At 44.7% G+C, this 22246-nt stretch overlaps 1 long non-coding RNA gene across 2 annotated transcripts; it reads right to left on the reverse strand.

Annotated features, from left to right (window-relative positions):
• Positions 1-1128: 1128 nt before the first annotated feature.
• Positions 1129-18788, reverse strand: LOC132542667 (uncharacterized). 2 transcript variants are annotated; one of them, XR_009553635.1, is made up of 2 exons: positions 18674-18788; positions 1129-1192 (listed from the first exon to the last, which is right to left on the reverse strand). It is a non-coding gene; the product is annotated as an uncharacterized LOC132542667 (long non-coding RNA). The 2 variants fall into 2 exon arrangements; XR_009553634.1 differs by lacking the exon at positions 18674-18788 and adding an exon at positions 4662-5052.
• Positions 18789-22246: the final 3458 nt, after the last annotated feature.

A 22246-nucleotide genomic window follows, 5' to 3' on the forward strand; every position in this document is an offset into this window, starting at 1 on the left:
CTTGGTGCCTGCACAATGAATCCACTTTTTTTTTTTTTTTCTTTTCTTCTTTCCTGGATAGGACAGAGAGAGAGATTGAGGGGGTAAATGAGAGACAGAGAGGAAGAAAGAGAGATACCCACAGACCTACTTCACTTCTTATGAAGTTTTCCCCTGCAGGTGGGGGGACTGGGGGCTTAAACCTGGGTCCTTGCACATGGTAATGTGTGTAATTAACCAGATGCATCACTGCCTGCCCCCCCTTAATCCTCCTCTTCCTCCTACCCTTTCTGCCTGCTCTCTTTCTTTCCCTTCCCCTCCCCTCCCCTCCCTTCCCCCCTCCCCCGTTTGCTTTGCCTTTCCTTCCCTTCCCTTCCCTTCTCTTTCTTTTTCTTATCTTTTCTTTTCTTTTCTTTTTTTTTTTTTTTTTTTTTTACCATAGCACTGCTCAGTTCTGGCTTGTGTGGGGGATTGAACCTGGGAGTTTAGAGCCTCAGGTATGAGAGTAACTTTGCATAACCATTATGATATCTACCCACACCCTGCCCCTTCCCTCTCTTTCTTCCCCTCTTCCTTTCTCCTTCCTTCCTTCCTTCCTTCCTTCCTTCCTTCCTTCCTTCCTTCCTTCCTTCCTTCCCATCCAACTGTCTGAACTTCAGAATGGCCTTTCTCAATCTCTTATCAATAAAATTCCAGCCATTTAGGAGAACCCTGTCCTCCCTTCTCATGAAACTCATACAAATTGTAGTTAGACACTTATGAGGCTTATTAAAATAGTGATTTGGCACTAATAGAGTACAGTTTTCCGTTGCTGAATCACTTCTATTTTATTTTATTTTACTTATTTTTGCCAGGGCATTACTACACCAAGCTAACTTGTTCAGATAGAGAGACAAAGACAGAGCTAGAGGAAGACAAAGCTAGACATCATGGCACTTAAATGTCCTCCAGTGTAGGGGGCCCAGATTGGGACCATGTCCACTGCCTGACACAGCAGGCATGTCTCCAGGTGACCTGTTTTGCCAGTTCTCATTTCTGTTTTGAAGGCCTCAATTTTAAAGGTCTTCTCAACATCCACCGTGGCGACTGGTGTATGGAACCCTTCCAGAAATGTTGTCGGCAAGCAAGTTAGGTACAGAGAGACTCCCACCTGACCAATTCCTCAGCGTCTTGGGTTCTGGTTTCTGCTTTGTTCTCCTTAAGGGAGCATTCTCTAGGACAGAGGAAAATAGGGGACATAAGAGTTGTCACAATTTCCTTCAGTCAGATGAGCTACAGTTTGGGGTCAACAGCTAATAAGGTCCCTAGACAGGGAACACTTGTGTTACCAATGTATTCTCATCACTCCTAAGATAATCAGGGAACCCCAAACTTTTTAGGAGAAATACAAGAATGTGAAGACATATTTTACAACCGTAAGCATGAGCGCTGATGCGCTGGGATGCTTCTAGGTTCCTTTTCACACCCCACCCCCCACTGACAGAAGGGTCTGTGCTTGGTGGGATGTGCACAGCAGGTGGCCTGGCCATACTCCCTCACGCTGATATTCTAGAAGAGTCTTCCAGTTCTATGCTTTTCTACTGGACTAACCTTTGTTACAAACCCAACATTCCATACACACACACACACACACACACACACACACACACACACACCTTTTTTTTTGGGTCACTATGGCTCTCAGTGGAGTTTGTTGATGCCTGCACAATTCCCCTGCTTCCTGTGACCATCATTTTCTTTTAGATAAAGACAAAGGAAGAGAGGGAGAGAGAGACAGAGAGATAAGAAGAGAGACACCATAGCCCACTTGTGTGGCCTTTCTCCTGCAGGCACTTCCATGTGGTAGCTGGGGGCTTGAACTTAGGACCTCACACATGGCCACGTGTGTACCCACCTCCCAGCTCCCTCTACATGTCTTTAATCATGATTAACTAGATCAGATTACTTATAAGGCACATAAAGTTAAACATCAGTGAGATGCTATGAAAATACAATCTAGGGCCAGGCAGTGCCGCACCTGGTTGAGTGCTCATGTTTTCATGTACAAGGATCCAGGTTCAAGCCCTGCAAGGTCCCCACCTGCAAGGGAAAGCTTTCTGAACAAAGAAGTAGTGCTACAGGTGTCTCTCCTTCTTTCTCTCCCTTTCCCTCTTCCTTCTCAAGTTCCTTGTTTCTATCCAATAAATAATGAATAAATAAAATATTTAAAAAGAAAGAAATAAAGAAAATACAACCACCTGTCGTCACCTCTATCAGAACCCCCCCCCCCCAACACACACAATTTTGGAAAACTGGTTTCTTGTACTTATTGCCTTTGAAAAATAACATATGTAAAAATGTTGCGTCAGATTTCTCTCCTGATATTTCTATCAAATCGATGGGGTTTATGAAGAAAAAACAAACATCGATTGCATTGACTGAACAGAGACAAAAAATTAATAAAATCCCTCTTTTCCTTAATACCAAAGTCACTTAGTAATCCCAAGAATGGCCTCAAACGGAAATGGGAGTTGCTACACTTTAAGGTCAAAAGCCACGTCAGTGCATTGCCAGCCCTAGATGACCATTGGCAAGAAGTGACGGAGTTAAGACTCATTCCTGGCAATTATTTCATGGGGCTCTACTGAATGGAGCTAAAGAGATGATCCAAGTAACCCTGACTTCAAGTCTGGAATCAAAAAACCAACTTGGGTCTGGCCTGGGGAGATAGCATAATGGTTCTGCAAAAGATAATCATGCCTGAAGCTCTGAGATCCTAGGTTCAATCCCCAGTGCCACCATAAGCCAGAGCTGAGCAGTGTTCTGTTCTTTCTCTTTCTGTACCTTTCTCTCTGCATCTCCCCCATTAAAATAAGTCAATAAAATAGTTTTTTTTAAAAAAGTAATAATTTAGGCCAAAATCCACCCCAGTAAGCATCTTCTGATTTTATAAATTAGAATTAATTTTCCCAATTCTGCTCAAGCAGAACTGTCTGCCAGAGGAGCTGGAGGTGGTTGTGTATTTAGTAAAATGCACAAGTTACCATGCTTGAGGGCTTGGGTTCAAGTCCTGGCCCCCATCTGCTGGGGAGGAAGCTTCAGGAGTGGTAGAGTAGTGCTGCTGGTGTCTCTCCTTCTCTCTCTGTCTCTGTCTCTCACCCTCTATTAAAAAGGAAGAAAAGGGGGAGATGGCTAATTGTATAGACAGAGTCCCAACAATAACCTTGGTGGAAGAAGAAACAAACAAACACAAGGAAGACAGGCAGCAGAGTAGGGGAGAGTATGCAGCCTGTTAGGTGTTCAAGCACTATCCCAGAAGCGTCTTCAGAAGCCCTGCCACCAGGCACAAGCTCTATTCCTTCTCACTGGTCCCATTCCCTGTGTATAACACAGATACACTCCAGTCTCCACAGTGATTAGCCTTGATGGATTTCTTCCCCTTTTTGATGAGTACCTCTATGTCTAGACTCTCCCTTTATCTCTCCTGAATCCACAGTACAGCTGTGCAAATGTTTGAGTTACAGGGGAAAATAATGAACACTGCTGCTAACTAACAGAGATCTTACTTAGCCCTCCCACCTTGCTAGATGGAGAGCGACTAAGCAGTCCTGAGGAGAAGGCTTACATGTAAATGTTTGACAATGTACAATCCAAGAGGTTGTACAGTGGATAAAACACTGGATTCTCAAATAAGAGGTCCTGAGTTCAATCCTCGGCACTGTGTGTGCCCAAGAGGGGCTTTGGTTCTCTCTCTCTCTCTCTCTTGCCCTTTCTCAATAATAAGACAAATCTTTATTTTATTTACTTACTTATATTCTTTCTTTCTTTTCCTTCTTTCCTTCCTTCCTTCCTACCTTCCTTCCTCCCTCCCTCCCTTCCTTATTTCCTCTCCCTCTCTCCCCCCTTTCTTTCTTTTGCCTCCAATGTTATCACTGGAGCTCCAGTGCCTGCACTAAGAATTCACTGTTCCCAGCGGCCATTTTTACCATTGTATTGGATAAGACAGAGAGAAATTAAGAGAGGAGGGGGAGATAGAGATAGATAGACAGACAGACAGAGAGACACTTGCAGACCTGCTTTAATACTTGTAAAGCATCCTCCCCTGCAGGTGGGGAGCCAGAGGCTCAAATCGGGATCCTTGTGTGGGTCCTTGCATTTTGTACTATGTGTGCTTAACCAGGTACACCACTGCCTGGTCCTTAATTATTTTTTTATTTTGACAGAAAGAGAGATAAATAGGGAGACAGATGGGGAAAGGGAGAGAGAAAGAAAAAAAAATGAACATCTGCAGGCTACTCCACTGATTGGGAAACCCTCCCAACCCCTGCTGCAGATGGGTGACCAGGGGCTTGAACCTGGATCCTTGAGCACAGTAACATATGTGCTTAACTGTTTGCACCACCTGTCCAGCCTCCATAAGTAAATCTTCAAAAGAATAAGTGTGCAATCATGAAACAGTATTAACAATCACTTTGTCTCATCATTGCTTAAAAAATGCAAAAATGCCAGAGAGAAGCTATGTAAAATCTACAACCCCACCCTCATTTTATTTACAATTTAAGATCAAATTAGACTAATTCTGGTTTGCAAACTTTTTTTTCTTGTACCAAGTAAGTGAGCCGACCAGAGGACATCATCAAAAGACTCAGATACTTTTCCCCACTGAGCAACACATCAGCATTTAAATCAGTGGAGTAACTCACAGTTTTCAAAGCTACAGATTCGAGTTCTCCCCCAAACAATCAACTTTACTTCATGGATGACACACAAAGTTAGTCTGCCGTTGATGCTCTTTGTGGAAGTATTTTAGGTCAGGCACAATTAGCAACACCGAAGCCCAGCTGACTGGAATGTTCCACTCTCCCTTGGTCATCTGCCAGCCCAGCTCCATGGCAACCCAAGAGCCCCACCAGATCACAAAGAGTTCAGCCCTCCCGAATGGCTTCAGACAACCCAATAATAGAAACTCGGCTCACTACGTGGACTGCTTCTCAAGTGGGCCGTTTCATTTTATCATAGAAGAGCTCAAAATATAATCCACATCCCGAAAATTGACAAAAGGAATTGTTGGCTCTCAAAGAAAGCCATTACCCTCTTTGCTTCTTCTTAGAACTGGACTAGAAGGAGTTGAAAAATATTTCAGAGAATCATAAAGAACAAAGTCACTTTGCCCTTGGTTTAGAAGGTGTTACAGTGGTTTCAGGATCCTATGATAGTTAGCCAGTATTGTGTGTCTTTTCTTGGTAAATGCCATCAACAATGAGGGCCTCATTTCTCTCTGATTAAGTGCCAAGACACAGCAAGATATGGACCCAGGAAGCCTTCCTTAATTCGCAGAAACCTGTCACATATCAGAAATCAGTTAGAAAAAAAATACAAAAACAGCCAGCAGGCTTCTGAATCAACCTTCACTCATCTTTTCCTAAAAAGACCTACTTACAGGTGAGTATCCTTTTTTTTTTCATTGTTGTAATTATTGTTTTTATTGATGTCGTCGTTGTTGGATAGGACAGAGAGAAATTGAGAGAGGAGGGGAAGACAGAGAGGGGGAGAGAAAGACAGATACCTGCAGACCTGCTTCACCGCCTGTGAAGTGACTCCCCTGCAGGTGGGGAGCCGGGGGCTCGAACTGGGATCCTTATGCTTTGCACCACGTGTGCTTAACCTGCTGCGCTACTGCCCGACTCCCATAGGTGAGTATTCTAATCCCTCTTTTTAAAAAACAATTATTTACTATTGGATAGAGACAGAGAGGAATTGAGAAAGGAGAGGGAGGTAAAGGGGGAAAAAGATAGAGATACCTGAAGCTCTACTCCACCACTCATGAAGCTTTTCCCCTACAGGCGGGGGCCTGGGCTTTGAACCCTGGCCCTTGTGCACTGTAACATGTGTGCTTAACCAGGTGTGCCACCATCTGGCCCCTCTAGACCCTCTTCCAACAAGTCCGTCTTCAAATAGATCTGCTCTTGATGTCTTTTTAGACACACATCTATCACACATAGGCGAGAGGTCTCGAAACCTTCATGCTTGTTGACTCAAATCTTTTCAAGGAAGCCGTAGCAAGTAAGACAGTGCTTTCGCTTGTTATTATTATTGGTGGAGTTAATAGTCACCTTGGGCTGAAGGAGCCTCTACTCTGCTTTTCACCACTTATTCCTTTTCATTCTTCATTATTCATTATTTCTAAAATTCTAAGCAATGCACAGGTCACCAGCAAAGCCGTGTGCTAGATTTCTCCCTACGTAAGTTGAGTGCGGGAAACTCTACTTGTATGAATATTGTTGAACCACATCTGTCGCAAATAGGAAATACTAGGCTGAGAGGAACACAAAGTTGATTCTACTTGAGAGGTTGTTCGGTGATTATGGACCACAAACCACTCTTTCAGGATACTTTTACTATATGAAGTTGCATGCAACAAGCAGAGAACCATTCTACCTTCTGCTCAACCCCTATTTGTGTTTAAGATGGTATAACACTGTCACTTACAGATTTGTTAAAAACACAAGACTCTGTGGAATAGATAACAGAATCAAGCAGCCTTCTTAGAATTTCTAAGGTTCTCAGACAGGAGAACTTACACTCAGAAAACTCACCAAGGTGGAAAACTTGAATGTTCTATTTCGTGTCTAAGAAACCCAAAGTTGAGACTGGCTTTTACAAAGTGGTAGGGCAGAGGCCGGGTGGTGGCACACTTGGTTGAGCACACATGTTACAATGTGCAAGGACCTAGGTTCAAACCTCCGGTCCCTACCTGCAGGGGGAAAGCTTCACAAATGGTGAGCAGTGCTACAAGCGTCTCTCTCCCTCTCTGTCACCCCCTACCCTCTCAATTTCTGGCTGTCTCTTTCCAATAATTTAAAAAGATTTTTAATAAGTGGTAGGGCATTAAACTGAGTCCCACAGGACAACCCTCCTCCCACTGTAAGAATCTAGAGTTTCATTATTCTCATACTCACTTCTACATGTTCAGGAAGGGCCAGCAGCAAGTAGAGCATGTCCTCAAAGACTGCAGGTAAACAACTGCTTATTGCTACAGGAAATCTGTTCTGGGTTCCAATAGTACACAATGCTACCAGCTCTATGAACTATTATTATTATTGTTATTATTTGATAGATGATGAGAAACAGAGACAGAGAAGGAGGGAGGGAGAGAGAGAGAGACAGAGAGAGAGGAAAGATACTTGCAACACTGTTCTACCATTTGTGAAGCTTGCAAGTGGGAACTGGGGCATCTGAACCCAGTTCCTTGAAAATGAAGGAAGGAAGTAGGAAGGAAAGAAGGAAGGAAGGAAGGAAGGAAGGAACCCACCCCTATCCTCACAGCTGTACTATTCACACTCTCCAAGATAAAGAAGTAATGTAAAATGCCCAAGGGCAGATGGCTGAGTAAGAAAGTTATGTGATATGTATTCTGTGGAACATTCTCTGAAATTATTTACAAAAATTGATGAGACTATCCTTTGGAACAAAGTGGATGGAACACAGGAAGTGATTATACTGAGTGAAATGAATAAAAGAGGGGGAGGACAACTCCTGGATGCTTTCACTCACACGGGGACTACAGATGACTAAAACACATGGGCTTAAAAAAAAAAGTGGAAGCTAGACCTCCTTTGGGGCTCCGTGGTAACGATGGTCACTTGGGGGTGGGGTAAGGAACAGAACTTTGCTGAAGGGTGTGGTGACTTAAACACACGCACCAGCACGCGTGTGAAATATACTCCTGCAATCTGACAATTCTGTAAAACAAACAGCCCGTTAGGCCACTAATAGAAATAGAGAAGGAAAAGAACAAACGTGCATTTACAAGAGTTGAGGGGAAGATGTCAAGAGACGAGGCCAGCCCTGACGGGGCAAGCTGCCACAAGCCCCGTACACTTGACAGCAGGCCCCTGACATAATTAACTCACTAAGTTCAGAAAAAACAGAGAGAAAGAGAATCCAGTTCTTCCACTCCAACCTGGGCTTCGGGGTGTGTGTGTGTGTGTGTGTGTGTGTGTGTGTGTGTGTGTGTGTGTGTGTGTGTGTGTAGGGGGAATTGAGGTCTGGGAGATAGATCACCTGCTAGTGAGTCTACAAGGCTCTGGGTTCGAGACCCAGCACCACATAGGGGTTCCATGGATGAAGAGATGCTGTGCTGTCTCTCCTCTCTCTGTCTCTCGGTGTCATCTCTCTCTTCATCCATCTCTTTTTCTCAAAAAAATGAAGAAGCAAACACTGGACTGGGGAGGCCTCGCAAAGCTGGTTTCACGCATGAACAAGTTCTTGGCGCATTCCCCAGTGAAGGCACCAGGGGTCAGGAGGAGCTCATCAGGAAGGGCGCTCGCTCTGCCAGGCACGAGGACCCAGACTTGTGGTCCCGGAATCTCAGGGAGCACCACGCCTGGCATCAGGGGAAGCTCCATCAGTGGTGGAGCAGTGTCTTGGTGTCTTTCATTCATTTATTTAATTTTGTCTCCAGGGTTATTGCTGGGGCTCAGTGCCTGCACTATGAATCCACTGCTCCTGGAGGGTATTTTTTCCCTTTTGTTGCCCTTGTTGTTATTACTACTGCTGTTGTTACTGCTCTTGTGGTTGTTGGATAGGACAGAGAGAAATTGAGTGAGGAGAGGAAAACAGAGATGGGGAGAGAAAGATAAGACACCTGCAGATCTGCTTCACCACCCGTGAAGTGAACCCCCTACAAGTGGAGAGCCAAGGGTTCAAACCGGGATCCTTATGCTAGTCAGTGCGCTTCACACGATGTGTGCTTAACCTGCTGTGTTACCACCCGCCCTCCTCTTGGTGTCTTTCATTTTCTCTCTGTCTATTTCTAACTGAAATTGAAAGGGGAAAAAATGTCTGCTGGATGTAATAATCTTGTAAGCAGAAGATCCTGATGGAGAAAGAGTGGGGGAAGGTGGGGAAAAGGGAATGAGGGAAGGAGAGAAGGAGGGAAAGAAAGAAAGGGGAAGAGAAAGACACCAAATGCTGAGTTGTACTTCTCAATTTCTCTTTGTCCTATCCAATAAAAATGGAAAAAATGGAGCTGTGAATTTTTTTTTCCCTCCAGGATTATTGCTGGGCTCGGTGCCTGCACCATGAATCCACCGCTCCTGGAGGCCATCCCCCCCCCCTTTTGTTGCCCTTATTGTTGTAGCCTCGTTGTGGCTATTATTATTGCCATTGTTGATGTTGTTCGTTGTTGGATAGGACAGAGAGAAATGGAGAGAGGAGGGGAGGATAGAGAGGGGGAGAGAAAGATAGACACCTGCAGACCTGCTTCACTGCCTGTGAAGTGACTCCCCTGCAGGTGGGGAGCCAGGGGTTCGAACCAGGATCCTTACGCCGGTCCCTGCGCTTTGTGCCACATGTGCTTAACCCACTGCGCCACCACCCGACCCCTGGAGCTGTGAATTTGTAGTGCAAGCACTGAGGCCCAGAAACCACCCTGGAGGTAAAAAGAGAGAAAGAGAGAGAGAGAGAGACAGAGAGAGAGAGAAAGAGAGAAAGAGAGAGAGAGAAAGAAAGAAGGAAAGACACCTGAAGAACTGCCCCACTGCTTGTGAAGCCACCTTCCCATCCTCCCCCTCCCACTGCAGGTGGGAGCTGAGACTTGAACCTGGGTCCTCAGGCATGGCAACCTGTGTACACTAGCAGGCAAACCACCACCCAGTCCATGGTACAAAAGTTTAAAGAAAAAGTGACTTGAGAGGTAACTGGGAGATCCGTCATTAGAAATATGCAAAAAAAAAAGTTAGAAATAAGGCAGGAGATTAAGATAAGGGAAACCAGAAATAATGCAGTTCTTTGACACAGAATGTGGCTGTCATGCAGTCCACCTGTGAAGACCTGTGAGATTGCTAAGCTCTCTTTCCCTGGAATGGTCCTGCTTTTGGAATGTACATGTACATATACATACACATACACATACACATACACATATCAGGCTCCACTTTTTCTGAGACAAATACTATTCAAAGAAAATATTCTACTTAATGCAGGGCTTAGGATCAAACGAAGCTCGCAGTATCTGGATTTGAGAACACAATGATTGTTTTAATACCCGACTTGGCTGGGGAACGTCGTTGTCACAAGCACAATCTCCTTCCAGAGCAGGCTTTCCTGATGGCATGGAGAAGTCAGGCAATAACAGAGATTTTTGTAAGTTTGTGTAGTACAGAAAAACGCAAAGGAAGTCAGGATGGCTGGGATCTGGGAGCAGAGAGGGAGGAGAGGCCAAGGAAAAGGAGGGTAGCTTCATGGTAGAGCAGTGTTTTCTCTCTCCTTATCTATCTTGTCTTCCCCTCTCAACTTCTCTCTATCCCATCAAATAAAAGAAAGAAAAAGAAATTTGGCCATCCTGCAGGCACTGAACTCAGCGATCACCCTGGTGGCAAGAAGGAGGAGGAGGGGGAAGGAAGGGGGGTGGAGGAAGAGAAATTATTAAATGGTACTAGATGAGAGTCGGCCTAACAATCCTGGTTCGAGCCCCGGCTCCCCACCTGCAAGGGAGTCTTTTCACAAGTGGTGAAACAAGTCTGCAGGTGTCAATCTTTTTTTCTCCCTCTCTGTCTTCCCCTCCTCTTTCCATTTATCTCTGTCCTATCCAAATAGCAATGACATCAATAACAACAATAATAGCTACAACAATAAAACAACAAGGGCAACAAAAGGGAATAAATAAATATTAAAAAATCTTTTAACAAATAAATAAATGGTACTAGATTGGAGCTCACTGGACAGTAAACCAAGGAAACTTCCCCATCAGAATTGTGAGTGGCTGTAAGCCACCCTTTGTTTATCCTGGGGTCAGTGATGTGTCTCAGCGCTTCAAGATGCCCCACAAGCTTTACCCATGGAGCAAGCAGATTGCCTCAGGGGAGCGCCAAGGATGAGAGCCCCTCCCCAACAAACAGTAGGACCAAGAGAGTTACTGAGCAGCTTGATGAAGTGCACAGAGGGACTAGCAGGGCTCTGCCCTACCCATGTTCTCTCTTCCTTGGGTGACAGGTCACAGTTATGGGCTTCAACTCACATCACCATGTGGGAGGACCTGGGTTTAAGGCCTCAGTCCTCACCTACAAGGTGAGAAGCTTCACAAGTGGTGAAGCAGTGCTGCAGAGGTGTGTGTGTGTGTGTGTGTGTGTGTGTGTGTGTGTGTGTGTGTGTGTTCTGTCTCTCCCTGCAGGGATAAGCTTCATTAGCAATGAAGCAATGCTGTAGATCCTATCCAATCCGATCCTTTCTGTCTATTTTCTTTCCTCTAGGGTTAATACTGGGGCTTGGTGTAGGCACTATGAATTTACCAATTCTGACATCTACTTTTTCCTTTCCTTTCTTTCTTTCTTTTTTTTTTTTTCATTCTATTTGATAGGACAGGGAGAAATTGAGAGGGGGAAAGAGGGAGAAAGAGAGACACCTGTAGACTTGTTATAGTGCTTGTGAAGCGTCCCAGCTGCAGGTGGGGAGTGGGGACTGCAACCCAGGTCCTTGTGCATATTACTAGTTTTTTTTGCCTGCCCCCCTGCGGGTGTCTCTCTTTCTATCTCCCTTCTCTCAATTTTTCTGTGTCCTATCAATTAATCAATTAGTTAATTTCTCTTAAAAAAGAACCCTAGAAGGAGAGGTAGGTGGTAACGGGAAAGGTGGGGGTTATTCCATGCTTCAGCAAGTTTGGGAAACCAGCCCTAACACCTTCTTGTTGAAGACAAGCTCTTGAGGGCAGTACAGTCAAGGGTCTGGAGAAAAAGAAATTCATTCACCTTGCTTAGATCCCAAGCCTATTTGATCATGAAGTCATATTATCCCTGTTTGTTTCTGACTGAACCCCATTTCCATAATTACACAAAACTGGGAACATGGTGTCTTGAGACTCTCCTAAAGGCCAATACCAGAAACAGAACTAGTTCCTCACGCCAAAGGTCACCCCTTCATGAAAAAATAAATCCTTTAAAAATAGATTAGATCTAATTACAGAACCCAGAACTCCCTCTTTCTGTTCCCCAGAAAGAATTTTGGTCCATACTCCCAGAGGGGAGAAATATTCGGGGAAGATGACCAGATGGTTCTGAACCCCAGTTCTACTGTGACACGCGTGTTTGTGAGCAGGAATCTTTGTTTTCATGCCATCACAGAGAGACGAGAATCTGGAGAACACCAGAGGAAGTCAGATGCTGTTTCTTCTATCTGAGGGGGGAGCAGAAAAAGGAAAGATACTTGGAAGTAGCAATAGATAGAGGTATGATTTAGAAAGAAATCAAAGGCAGAGTCATAGAAGTAAGCAAAAATGGGACACACACACACACACACACACACACACACACACGTATATATCTACATCACATATTTATGACCTTGGGAGAACTATGGAAGCTTTTGCTGGAGAAAATGGGGGCACAGAACTCTGGTGGTGGGAATGGTGTGGAGTCACAACCCTATTATAATTCTGCAAGTCACTAATAAAAAAAGAAAAAAGAACTTAGGTCTTTTTACTCTCAGGAAGGGCTAGAGATCCATTGGAGTCCCTTTATCAGCTACAAGGATATTTAACAACAAAATCTCTCTCCCCTCCCCCCTTCCAGAAGAACATCTGCTTTCTGTACCAGTTGAAGATATACAGATACCTAAGAAGATTTTTTAATAAGGAATGTTTAACTGTAGCAAAATACATAGAACCTAAACTTACTCATCTTAATCATTAATTTTTTTTAAATTTTATTGAGGGGGTTAATGCACTCCAGTGTAGTCACGGTCACATGCATATGATTTCTTTATGCACCCGCCCCACATTTCTCTTTCACCCTCCTCTAGTCCCACCCCCTTTCCCAGAGTCCCTTGCTTTGATGCAACACACCATGCCCAGTTCATGTTTCACATTGTATTCTTCCTCCTGTTCCTAATTAGTAGGCCCCACTTAGAAGGGAGATCACTCAGTACTCATTCTTGTCTTTTTGGCTTATCTCAATTAATAGGATGTCTTCCAGTTGCATCCAAGATGACATAATCCAATAGTGTTAAGCACTCCACAGCACTGGGCAACCAATTTCTAGAACTCATTTAACAGGGAACTTTATTTATTGATTTTCATTGCCACCAGAATTGTCACTGGGGCTTAGTGCTGGCACTATGAATCCACCAATTCCAGCAGTTATTTTTTTTTTTCCATTCATTTTTTTTTCTTTTTCTTTTCCCCTACTATACCTGATAGAACAGAGAGAAATTCGGGTGAGGGAATAGGGGGAGAGAAAGATTAACACCTGCAGACCTGCATCACTGCTCATGAGGCCTCCTTCCCTGCAGGTAGGAGGTGGGGGCTCAAACCTGGGTCCTCATGCATGATAATTTGTGTGCTTAACTGGGTGCACCACTGCTCAGCCCCCAGGAAACATCTTCTAGTAGAGGACAGATGTCCAGTGCTTAGAGTTCAGTCTGCACATCTGTTCAAATATCATCATTTTGGTAACCACAATATTGACCTCTTTCTTTCTTTCTTTTTTTTTTTTTTAATCTGTTTTTGTTATAGAACTAGGGGAAAATTGAGAGGGGGATGGAGAGAGAAAGAGAGAGAGAGGCAGACCTGCAGCACTGTTTCACTGCCCAAGAAGCTCCCCCCGGAGTGGTTTGAACCTGGGTCCTTGCACATGGTAACATGTGTGCTCAACTGGGTGTGCCCACTACGGCCCAGCCACCCTCCTTAATTAATTTAGTTTTTAGATATGGTGCCTGGGAATGAGCTGAAAGGGCTCTCTCTGTGCATGCAAATACAAAGCAACATCCCCAGTCCAATTCTTAATACTCTGTGTACTTGGAGAGAGAAAAAGAGAGGAGGAGAAGCAAAGAAGAGACAGAGAGTGCCGGGATAGCCTGAGGGTACTTCTTCCCGAGCTAGTGCTCTCTGGGTTGGAGAGAACTCAACTGGAGCTGATCTAGGCTGCTGTGTGGGAGAGGGATCAGGAACTCGTGCTGCACCAACTTCCGCAGGAGATACACTCTGGAACTCTCGGAGCCGGAAAGCAATTTCCAAGTGTCTTTAATCAGAAGAGCAGCTGTTTTTATACTCTCCAAGTAGGGTGGAAACAGGATGTGATATAGAGAGGGTGGAGAGAAAAGTGACTGGTGAAAATCAGAGTGTGACAAAGAAGGGATCAGTGTGTGACAAGGAGGGGGTGGAGCAGGAGAGAATCCTATCATAGAACCACCAATGCCCTGGAGTGCTTTATGTAAAAGTGATTTATGTAAATAGACCAAAGCTTTGGATCAGTAAAATCCCTATATATAGGCATATGGTTAAGCAGAAGCCAGGGGGAGATGGCAACTACCCAACAAGAGAGGAGAGATAAAGGGAGAGACACTAAGTGACCACATCACCATCCAGGGACTTTCCTTAGTGCTGTCCATGGTGCTCCCCTGTGGTGTTGGGGATTGGACCCAGGAGTGCCACTCATAGTCTGGTGTTTGCTCCATCTTTAATCTCTGTGCATTAAAAATTATTTTCCTGATGCCAGCCTATCAAAAGATAATCTTGGGGGGTGTCTTGCAGTGGAAGACAGAGATTAAATAAAGCATCTCAATAACTTTTGTAAGATCCCCACATGGCATCCTGTTGTCCTGATTTCTGCCAAGAATTGCCCTGGAAGATTCTATTATTAGCAAAGTCTAGCTCAATACGTGTTATTTATTCATAATCTGCATCATTTCTGCTGTAGTCACAGTTCACTCTTCTGTTAGCAGCCTTCCAACAAATCTATCAGCCCAAAGTAAGAAAGGACCCTGGGGACAAGTAGTAGGGTCACTTAGAGGACACATGAAGGGCTTATCCCTGAGCAGGCCTCGCCTGTCTTGTTTGTACGTCTCAGGGGTATGAGTTACACCATTCAAATCCCACAAAGCCTTCAGCCTCAAGACCACACACTCGGAGTTGTCAGAGAAGCAGCTACTAAGGCAGCATGGGCTCAGTGTGTGGGCCTCCTGCAGCTGTGAGTGGAAAGACAGTAAGAGTCCTTATCGAGGGAAGGAGGAGGGCGGTGTACCCAGCAGAGAAGAGCAAAGATGTGCGGTAAGGCGCCGGGTGCAGTGATAGCACTTCAGGAGCGGGAAAACCATGGAAGGGAATCAACAGACGGTCAGAGATGTTTGACACCCACACTGAGAGCACCCTCTTAATAGTCTGAAGGGTTTGGAAACTTTAGTGAGAACACTGAAGACCAGGTGCATGACTGGGAGCTAACTGAACTAGCACCTTTTTAAAAAAAATGTTTTTTTAATTTTATTGATTTATTTTCCTTTTTGTTGCCCTTATTTTTGTTGTCGTAGTTATTATTGTTGTTGTTATTGATGTCATCATTGTTAGATAGGACAGAGAGAAATGGAGAGAGGAGGGTAAGAGAAAGATAGACACCTGCAGACCTGCTTCACTGCCTGTGAAGTGACTCCCCTGCAGGTGGAGAGCCAGGGGCTCAAACCAGGATCCTTCCGCCAGTCCTTGCGTTTTACACCACGTGTGCTTAACCCAGTGTGCTACCACCTGACTCCCACCACCTTTCTTTTTATTTCAAGATTTAAACTATGTACTAATGAGCGGGCCTGGGCAATGGCACACCTGGTGCAGGGACCAAGGTTTGAGCCCCTGTTCTCTACCTGCAGGGAAGAAGTTTCATGAGCAGTGAAACAGGTCTATCTAGCTAGCTATCTCTTCCTCTGTTTCCCCCTCCCCTCTCAATTTATTTCTGTCCCAAAAAACAACAAATGGAAAGAAAAAAAAAAAGAAGGCAAAATTTTTGGCCTCCAGCACTGGTGGGTTCACAGTGCTAGCACTGAGCCCTGGTTACAACCCAGATGGCAATTTTTCTTTTTTTAATGAAGGAAGGAGAACCAGAGTATCACTCTGGCACACAGGATGCTGGGGATTGAACTTGAGACCTCAGACTTGCATGAGCCCAGTGCTTTATCCATTACACCACTTTCCAGGTTACTATTGGCATCATTCTGCTCCCCATACTCTTAGCATGGGCCCCACCCCCAACACATGTTCCTCAAAATGCAGGAGGAACCCTGGGCAAGAATGCACATAGAATCAAACTGCAGTGTTGAGTTTCTTCAGGAAAAAACAAGTAAATGTAAATATATGTTCATGCACAGTTGTGGTAGTGATTTATAAATGACTTGGAGCTGAATCCTGCCCCCCCATACTAGCAGAAAAAAAGTAAATACATTTGACTTCTCCCAGGACCAACAAAACCATAAGAACAAATGAAAAAAAAAACAACCCTCTAATTTTTCATAAAGCAGAACCCCCTAACCAAGCCCTGTCACTGAAAACCTATTACTTCCTCTGCTTATATCCCCAGTTACTTACGTCTGTTGCTGGAGAGAGGAGCAAGTTTCTCTAGCTTTCTCACTTTAGTTTAAGGGACATCCAGTGGCATACGGGTTTGATGCCTTAGAGAAAAGAATTCTTCTATATCGTTTGTGGGCGACAGACAAATTATCAGCTTGCACTGATGTGCTATGTATTTTTGTAATACAAAATGATTGCTAATCTGAGGACTAGTGTTTCTTATTAAAAAAACTTTTTTTAAAGATTTTATTTATTAATGAGAAAGATAAGAGAGAAAGAAAGAACCAGACATCACTCTGGTATATGTGCTACCGGAGATTGAACTCAGGACCTCATGCTTGAGAGTCTAGTGCCTTAGCCACTGCGCCACTTACCGGACCACAAGGACTAGTATTTCTATGGTTCACCTACATCCCCCAAAGCATTTCAGAACACTTTAGAGGTGGGACATATTCCTTTCTTCCTCTCCTCTCCTCTCCTCTCCTCTCCTCTCCTCTCCTCTCCTCTCCTCTCCTCTCCTCTTCTTCCTTCCTTCCTTCCTTCCTTCCCTTCCTTCCTTCCTTCCTTCCTTCCTTCCTTCCTTCCTTCCTTCCTTCCTTCCTTCTTCTTCCTCCTCCTTTTCCTACTCCTCTCCTTCTCCTTCTCCTTCTCTCCTTCTCCTTCTCCTTCTTCTTCTTCTTTGCCTCCAGGCTCATCGCTGGGACTCCATTGCCTACACTACGAATCCACTGCTCCTAGAGGCCATTTTTTTTCTGTTTGTTGCCTCTGTTGTTATTGTTGGATAGGACAGAAAGAAATTGTAAGAGGAACGGAAGACAGAGAGGGGGAAAGAGAGACACCTGCAGACCTGCTTCACCGCTTGTGAAGTGACACCACCCCCCCAATGCAGGTGGGGATCTGGGGGCTTGAACCATTATCCTTGTGCCATTCCTTGTGCTTTGCGCCATGTGCTACTTCCTGGCCCCCATGATGGAACGTACTTCTTAAAAGGTACTACCTGTTTTTCACCACTGGGACTGAAACCCATGGCCTCATGAAAAGGCTGTGCTTTATCACTGAGCTATAGCCCACTTCTCAAAGTGACATTTCCAAGGAGAACATTAGTCCATTCCTTCTTGCAGCAAATATCTGAGTTTCCCCTTGTATTGTACAGCTGGTTCTTTCTAGAATAGAGAGAGCATTAAAGAGAACTGACTGAAGTTCCCAGCTCTCTGACAGTTCATATTTGAGTAGGCACACAAATATAAACCATTTATTTATCAGACATGCAACACACACACACTTATGTTAAACCAACAAACGACTTTGCGAGAAGATATTGTGTGTGAGGTATCTGATCGCTGTTGTGCAAGACCACAAAACTAGATTCCAGCTTCAGAAACAAACAAAACCAAATCAGTCACGGTCATTGAAAATATTGATTTCTTTGTCATACAGATCAGCAACTAAGGAAGCGCAAACATTCTAGACTCCCAAAGCATCAAGGAGGAGGGGTAGGCCTTGTTTCCCAAGGAAAACACAAGCTCCTAGGTCAATGCACTTGTTCAAAATGGACCAGAGACTCTTGGGTCCAAGCTTGCACTGTCTAGCAGCCCAGAGGTTAGTGCAGTGGTTAAAAGATTGGATTCTCAGGGGGCCAGACAGTAGTGTGCCGAGTTAAGGGCACATAGTTTGAAGCACAGGGACCATGCAAGGATCCTGGTTTGAGGCCCCGGCTCCCCACCTGCAGGGGAGTCACTTCACAAGTGGTGAAGCAGGGCTGCAGGTGTCTATCTTTCTCTCCCCATCTCTGTGTGTCCCTCCTTTGTTGATTTCTCTCCGTCCTATCCAACAACAGCACCAGCAACAACACAACAACAATGGAAAACTAATGGCTACCAGAAGCATTGGATTCGTAGTGCAGGCACCGAGCCACAGCAGTAACTCTAGATGCAGACAAACAAACAGACAAACAAACCCTAGATTCTCAAGCATGAGGTCCCAAGTTCTAGGCCGAGAGTGATGTCCTGATTCTTTCACTCCTCCTCCTCACTCTCGCTTATGAACAAATGCATCTTTATAAAAGGTGTGCCTGCCCACATCATATCAGAAAACAGATAGACCGCTGGGTCTTTCAAGGGAAAATAGTCATTTTATTTTAGGAAAACAGAATAAATACCTCTGACTCTGTGGCCTAACAAAATGTAATTTCTTTTTTGTTTGTTTAATTATTTTATTGGAGGAGGTTTGGCAAAGGACAGCCCCTCAACATTAAGTTGGAGGACTCGAAGAGCAGGACCAACAGCTTGAAAGCTGTCAGGAGCTGCTTGTTGCTGGCTTTGAAAGTGACTGGGATCCATGTGGATTCAGTCGGCTAGGAAGGATCGTCAGTTTCCCCAATAAATGAGTACTCACGGGATGCACCACGGGAAGGTCGATCCAATGCGCGAGGAATAACATCATTGCAAGACTGGCCAGCTCCTCATGGGGCGCGAGCGCTTCCACACTACGATCATCATCACTGGCATTATGCTATTCCACTGCAGAATACTGTGCCCCAGTATGGTTCCGTAGCCCCCATGTCCACTTGGTAGATTCCAAATTATATTCCTCCGTGAGGATAATTTCTGGAACCATCCGTTCCACCCCAGTTCCATGGCTGCCAGTTCTTAGCAACATCGCCCCGCCAGATATTCGTCGGGATGTGGCATCATCTAAGTTCATTTCCCACGTCTATGCTCGACCGGACCTGCCAATATAGGCGGATATCTTTGCCCACCCTGTCCAACACTTGACGTCTCGTCACCCAATCTGGTCCCCTACGCCTACACTGAACTTCTCTGTTCCAGTCTCTTGGAAACAGAGTTGGCAGTCAGCTGAGGTCAAGAACAAACACCTCATCACAGACCCCTGCAAGCGTCAACCCAGCTTTGACCTAGCACGTTATGATTGGGCCCTCCTCAATCGCTATCGAACAGGCCATGGCCGGTGCGCCGCTATGTTCCATCGCTGGGGAGCCAGAGACGACCCGAACTGCCTCTGTGGCTCCAGACAGACTATGACCCACATAGTCAACGACTGCCACCTCTCCAGATTCAAAGGAGGTCTCGAAACTTTACATCAGGCTCAACCTGACGCTGTTGACTGGCTACGGAAGAAGGGCAAACGCTAGAAGAAGAATTGGGGGAGGTGGTGATAGTTTACAGAGCAGCTGTTGACACCTGGGTACAATTTCGCATCTCCCCATGAAAGATGTCTGCAGAACATTCTCACCCCCAGCCCAGGTTGCCTCCTACCATCATGCAGCGGGATCCCAAAGCTCCCTCCCCAGAGTCCTTTGCTTTGTTGCAATACACCAAACCCAGTCTAAGTTCTACTTTGTGTTTTCACTTTCTGTCCTTGCTTCTTAAGTTCTTCCCATGAGTGAGATTAGTTTAATTCTAGGAAAGAGAGAGGGTGAGAACAGAGGACTGCTTCAGCACATGTTGTGCTAGAGATCAAACTTGGGGCTTCATGCATACAAGTCCTGCCTAGGCCGATGTCTAGATAGAACCATGGTTCTCTCCGATGATAAGACCAGTCTGTGTACTCAGTTATAGAGAAGCTACAGAGAGAGCATTTGTCCTGGACCCAGGCAGGAGTACATTGTAACTTTCAGGGCCTCTGAGTGATCTGCCTCCTTTATTCATTAAAACAACACGGTATGGGACCCGGGTCAGGTGGTGGTACACCTGATAGAGTAAACATGTTATCTTGTGCAAGGGCCAGGGTTCAATCCCCTAGACTGCACCTTCAGGGGTAAGGGGCAGCTTCATGAGCATTAGAGCTGTGCTGCAGGTCTATCTCTCTCTCCTCTCCAACTCGATTTCTCTGTCTCTGTCAGAAAAAAAGAAGAAAGAAGAGGAGAAAGAAAAGTGGAGAAAGAACAACAAAAAGGCCACCAATAACCACAGATTTCTCATGCGGTCACCAAACCTTAATGACCTTAGAGTAAAAAATAAATAAATGGGAGTCGGGCGGTAGCACAGCGGGTTAAGCGCAGGTACCACAAAGCGCAAGGACTGGCATAAGGATCGTGGTTCAAGCCCCCAGCTCCCCTCCTGCAGGGGAGTTGCTTTATAGGCGGTGAAGCAGGTCTGCAGGTGTCTGTCTTTGTCTCTCCCTCTCTGTCTTCCCCTCTTCTCTCCATTTCTCTCTGTCCTGTCCAACAATGATGACAGCAAAAACAGCAACAATAAAACAAGGGCAACAAAAGGGAATAAATAAATAAATAAATAAATAAATAAATAAATAAATAAATAAAAATAGGGAGTCAGGTGGTAGCGTAGCGGGTTAAGCGCAGGTGGCGTAAAGCGCGAGGACCGGCGTGAGAATCCCGGTTCGAGCCCCTGGCTCCCCACCTGCAGGGGAGTTGCTTCCCAGGCGGTGAAGCAGGTCTGCAGGTGTCTGTCTTTCTCTCCCCCTCTCTGTCTTTCCCTCCTCTCTCCATTTCTCTCTGTCCTATCCAACAGCAACAACATCATTAACAACAATAGTAATTGTAACAATAAAACAAGGGCAACAAAAGGGAATACATAAATATAAAAAAATAAAAATAAACAAAAACAAATAAATAAAGATGTAAAGGAAATTAACAATTGCATTTTATAAAGCCTTAGTAAATACAAAAGATCATACTCCCAGCTGAGTTCATTGGTATATCTTCATTATTACTATAGCTACTGCGTTCTGCTTTTCAAAGAAAGAGTAATTAAAACAGTTTTTTGTGGGCTTCTCCAAGCATCACAGGCCTTTGGCTTTGTGCCTAATGGATAAGTTCTGGGCTACAAACACTCGCTTTTTAAGCTACTCAGCATTCTAGCCATAAGTGAGGCGAAAGAGCTTTTGGGACTTCCTTGCCAGGAATGCAGCTCGGCAGTGAGAAAAAAAAAAAACATTGTCTTACCAGTTAATAAAACACCCGTGAACTCTGAACTCGGAGATGAGCAAAGATGATCTTTACCTCATCAAAAGACCATTTGTCTTTGCACTAGCCTGGTACTCCAGGAAAAATGTACAGTATCAAATATTTATAGCTCTAATAAAGCACTATCATTTGTCTGGTTAAAGGCACTCCAACTCTAACCTGCTGTACCCTGGTGCCTGTTGTTTTGTTTTCATTTCATTTATTTATTTATTCATTTTGGTTAAGAAAGAAATAAGCAGGTGTCACAATGAAGGCATCAGCTCAGGAGATAAAAGGTGATAACACTGTGTTCTCAGATTGGGTTTCTTTGTCTTTTTACTTTTGATAGGAGAGAGAGAAATTAAGAGAGGAGGGAGAGAGAGGCAGAGAGAAAAAGAGAGACACCTGAAACATTGCTTCAGTGCTTGTGAAACTTCCCACCTCCACAGGTGGGGACCAGTGGCTTGAACCTGGGTCGTTGCACATGGTGATATGTGAGATGTGCACTCAAATAAGTGAGTCACTGCAGCCCCCAGATTAGTTTTCTAATATTTAGTTCTCTAATAGTTAGTCCTATTATTCACTTAAGCTCAGGGGTCAATGTGATTTCAACATTTCAAGTCTTGACAAATGTGATTGGAATATGAGAGATTAAAGTACTTAGGAGAAACTGGGGAGTTAGCATAATGGCTATGCAGAAAGGCCATTATGCCTGCAACAGCAAAGATTCCAGGTTCAAACACCTGTACCGTCAGAAGCCAGAACTGAACAGAACTCTGGTAAAAAAAAAATGAATTAAATAAAAATGAAGTACTTGGGAGGAGAGAAAGAGTGTAATGACTGTCTGGATCTAAAAGAAGAAGGAAAAGGGAGAGAAGAAGGAGAAGGAGGAGGAGGAGAAAAAGAACAGGAAGGAGGCATATTCTTTTTCCCCCTGACTTTCTGTTATGCCCTGTGGCCTTTTAATTACTACCATCACACACCTGCGTTGGGCTGAGGCTTTAAAACTTGAAGGAAAACAAGTTAAGAAGAACAAGGAGAAC

This window comes from Erinaceus europaeus, chromosome 13 (genome assembly GCF_950295315.1).
Source record: "Erinaceus europaeus chromosome 13, mEriEur2.1, whole genome shotgun sequence".
Lineage (NCBI taxonomy): Eukaryota > Metazoa > Chordata > Mammalia > Eulipotyphla > Erinaceidae > Erinaceus > Erinaceus europaeus.